Genomic DNA, 4777 nt, shown 5'->3' on the forward strand with positions numbered 1-4777 from the left:
CATTCATTCTTCAAAAACTAATTTAATTAAATTCCCTATTGTCTTTAATTTCTATACTCTAAAGAATTTTATTGTAGTACCTAGAATCTTTATAACTACTAAGAAATCACATTCTATGTCTCATTTTTACCATTGTCTCTCTCGTTTTACTTTCATTATGATTTGAGTATGTCCCCCAAATGCTCATGTGTTTGGAACTTAGTTTCAAAGGGAGAGAGTTGGAAAATAGTGGAATGTTTAAGTAGTGAGATCTAGTAAATTGTGGTTAGACCATTGGGGGAGATGCTGTTGGAAAGGGCTAATGTAACTTTCATGGGTCACAACATAGTTCTTATTAAAGCCAGTTGTTACAAAAGAGCAAGCAGTTTTTCTGAATTTCTCTAACTTCCTGTCTCATTATGTTGTAACTTTCAAATGAGCCCTCACCATAATGCCACCCCATTTGTAATGCAGGTGAAGGAGCTGTCACAGGAGCTGAGAAGTTTCTGTTACTTAAATCTTCAGAACTACTTACTCAAAAAATATTTCTATGTATTTATAAGTTGTAGTTGGACACAATAACTTTATTTTGTTTAACTATTCATTTTTATGTGGTGCTGAGAATTGAACTCAGATTCTTGCATGTGACAGGTGAGCACTCTACCACTGAGCCACACCGCCAGCCTCTCAGAAAATATTTTTATGCATTTATATCTCTTTTTATACATTGGACTGTTTCTGGTATTTTTCTATAACATTATAAAACAGACTAATACAACCTCTGTTTCTTACTTCTAAAGAAGACAGGTGAGACTTTGCAATGTACTACTGAAAAATTATGTAAAATCTTTAGAATAAAAACTGTTATGCATTCACTGAGTGACTTTTAGTGAGTGATTAAATATCTTTGAGTCTAAGGCATCTTACTATGAGAGTGAGTAAAACATCTAAGTTTACATGTTAAAAGCTCTGGTATAGTTTAAATAAATGAAGAGACCTAAAAGATCTCTTCATTTAGGTAATACTTTTTTTAGCTCCCAGGTAACATATTTTTTAGCTCAAGATATTCAACCAGAAGAAAGTGGATTTGTTTTATGCTAGATGTATTAAGAACTGATATAATTAGAATGTGGAGTAAACATATTTTGATTTGGGTTTCAGTTGTTTCAAGTATGATGGCTTGCTCAGGAAAACAATGCAGGAAATTTTGTCCTCCACTTCACCCAAATTGTATGAAAAAATCATATTTAAAAAAAAATAAAAGTGGAAGCTACAGGCAATCTACAGAAGGTATTAAAATGTCATGATGAGACACCAAACTGCAGTTGTTTTTCTCATGTTTTTGTATCATTGATTGCTGTGGAATTTGAATATTTAAAATATGAAAACTATATTTAAAAATAAACATTATTTTTTTGTATTTTAAGGTAATTTTAAGGCTCATAGCCTAAGGTCATAATACACAGTATAATTACCTCATATTTTTTCTAATGTAATCCCAAGACAAAGGAGTTGGGATATATTTTTCATGAAAAAAAATTATTTTTACTAAGTAAAATTATGTTTTCTATGTATAATACTTTTCTATGAATTATATGTTTGGCCTTAAAATTAGCAGAAGTGAATGCCTTGATGGGTCGGACAAAAGGTTTAGATTATCTTGTCCTGGTGAATATTGTGGCATAATATAGGGAGGACGAACCAGAAGATTTCTGAAATTTTGTATTTTTGTGGCTGCAAACTGTTGAAAGGTACATCATTGTTATTAATGAAAAAGACTGACTAAAAACAGCAATGTTTTTTTAAGCATACATATGTAAACAAATTCTTTGTTAAGCAAAAATGCCCTCTGCAGCCAGGGATGTCTGAAATACATTATACTTAGACTCTGGTAATCTCAGTTCTTTTTTTTTTTTAACTGTAACTAGTAAAATTTTCTAGCAAAATAAATCTCACTCTATTCATTTTCTTGCTTTTAAAACCAGAAGAGCAATACTTGTCTTTTTAACTTTCTGGATTGTTTCCCAATTTGACTGCAATAAAATAAGCAGAATGCTTTTGGAAAATATTACAAAGCATACAAATGGAAGTGAATAATCTTTGCTTACTTTGTGACACTTTTTCTTTCAAATGATGTTTTAGCTCCAAGTGGATAACTTATCTTTCTTAAATTACCTTTAACAGATTATATGTTCATTTTTCCCTAGCACTGGAAAACACACTTCATCCACTATTGGTCTCTTGCTTAAGTATTTACAAGTTTTTATTTCTATATCATTGTGTGTTGATCTAATTGATTTTTCTTCTCATTTAGTGTAGTTTCATGTATAATTAAATTGGTATAAATATGTGTTCCCCGAGAACTAAAAAATAAATATTAAAAAAATTCTCTCTCTCTCTCTCTCTCCTCTCTCACTCTCTCTTTAAAAAAAAATTAAAAAAAAATATGTCTCTATTGGAGAGTGTACAATTTCTTCAGACCTCGTTCTTTTTTTTTTAAAGAATTTTTTAATATTTATTTTTTTAGTTTTCAGCAGACACAACATGTTTGTTTTGTATGTGGTGCTGAGGATCGAACCTGGGCCGCATGCATGCCAGGCGAGCACGCTACCAATTGAGCCACATCCCCAGCCCTCAGACCTTGTTCTTAAGCATATGTTGCTGTAAACTCTGTTCTTCATGAATTATATGTAATGTTTATAAAATTGTGAATGATATTCAATATGATTTTTGTATGGATTCTGTGTATAAGAAGCTTTTACCCTATTGTAGCTGAAAAGTCAACATTTTATGATAAGAAACGTAATCTTTACATACAATCTTCTCAGTTTACCTCTTACTACTTGGTCCTCAGAAAATGAGACTATAAAACATAGCTCACTGATTCTTTTGTCATAAGTATAAGGATTCACTTAACCTTGACTCCACATCCATTTCTCTAATTCCTGCCCTGAAATAACACTACCTATAGAATGTATATGAAAACACTGATCATTGACCTCATTCACAGAAAAATGAAAAGTCCCCAATGAGGATGAAGTCTGGAAGGCCATTATGCACCCAAGAAAGATAAAGCTCTTCTCTCCTGTAAGAGCTACCTTTAAGTTTCTGGAAATTCAGTCTATTAAAATCACTAGGAAATGTTAAAATGTTAAAAAGTTAAAATTTTAAAATTTATAATTCAAGATATGAAAATCTGAGGCTAATTTTCCTATATCTATATCCTTCTTATAACTCTTAATTTCACCATAAATACAAACAGGAAAAAAAATAATTATCTGACTTATGCAAATTGTATTCCACATTAAGTTTATTTCAAATGTGTAAAAGTATTAACAGATGCTAGAGTATTATTTACTCAACAGTATGTTTTACTGTAACATAGAACATTTAGTCAAGTGGAACACTATTATATCTGTCATTTAACAACAGGATGCAATACATGAGTGTTAACATATAAACAACTATTCAGTTATAAAGACATATTGCATACATAAGGTAAATATAGGTAAAAAAAAATGCACTGTAAACCTGGCACGATGGTTCATGCTTGTTATCAAAGCAAATTGGGAAGCTGAGTAGTTTCAGAAGTTTAAATTCAGCCTCAGCAACCTAATGTGGTTTCAAGCAACTTAGCAATACAGTCTCAACATTTGAAAAAGTGGAGAGAGGGCTTAAGAATGTGGCTCAGTGTATAAAAATACCTAAACTTAAACTGAAATACAACAAAAAATTAAAGTTTAAAATATTACACTTCAGTGTTAAACATCAAAAATAGATTTCATATGATTCTTCTCTCAGTATTCAAAAGTGAAAATAGTAATTTTTGATTTAGAAAAAAACAATTATATTCTTTCAAAGATGACGTTTCTTCACTATGCAAGTATGATATTTATGACTGATATTTCTGAAAAATAACTTGATAATGCTTAATAATTTAAGCAAAAGCTAAAGACAACTACTTGTTTTCTAAACTTAAATGAGTTCTGTATTTTACTGGTCCTCATATACATCAAGGTGTAATATATAGATAATAACTTTACTATACTCTCACATTTATTATAAATGTTACACTGTTATATAAGGCATATATTTTGGACAAAATCTGTTAAATTTTCACTACTAGTATGAGTTTTCAGATGTTCAATGAATTTAAAATTGAAATATATTTTGGATATATTATTTAACTTTTTAGGGTTTCTGGGCACAATGAATTTTCCAAAATAAGCAGTGTTTAAGAAACATGTAGCTACATTTTTTTTCCATTTGTATTTTCTCTAACCAGTATGTATCCACAGGTTCTGAGTATTGGTGAATAAATTTTGGAGGCATTGTCACATTGTCAACTATCACATTTCAAAACTTTCTCTATGCTATGATTATTGTGGTGAGGATTAAATGTTGTCCCTTTCTTAGAGTAATGGTCTCATTTGTATAGCTTCTCTCCAATGTGTTCTCTCTGATGTCTAGTAATATATGATATATAATTTAAAATGTTTCTACATTCTCTACATTTATATGTCTTCTTTCCAGAATAAGGAGCCTAGTGGTGAAAATAATTGATTTCTTATTAAAAGCTTTGCTGAATTTTTTTTCAATGTGTAGAGGTTCTTTTCTGTATAAATTCTGTTGTTAATAAGGTTTACTCTCTTTTTTATGTTTATTTTTTAGTTTTAGTTGGACACAATACTATTATTTTACTTATTTATTTTAATGTGGTGCTTAGGATCAAAGTCAGGATCTCACATTTGTAAGGCTAACACTCTACCACTGAACCACAACCCCAGCCCCACATTCT

The sequence above is a fragment of the Urocitellus parryii genome, unplaced genomic scaffold (assembly GCF_045843805.1).
Source record: "Urocitellus parryii isolate mUroPar1 unplaced genomic scaffold, mUroPar1.hap1 Scaffold_37, whole genome shotgun sequence".
NCBI lineage: Eukaryota > Metazoa > Chordata > Mammalia > Rodentia > Sciuridae > Urocitellus > Urocitellus parryii.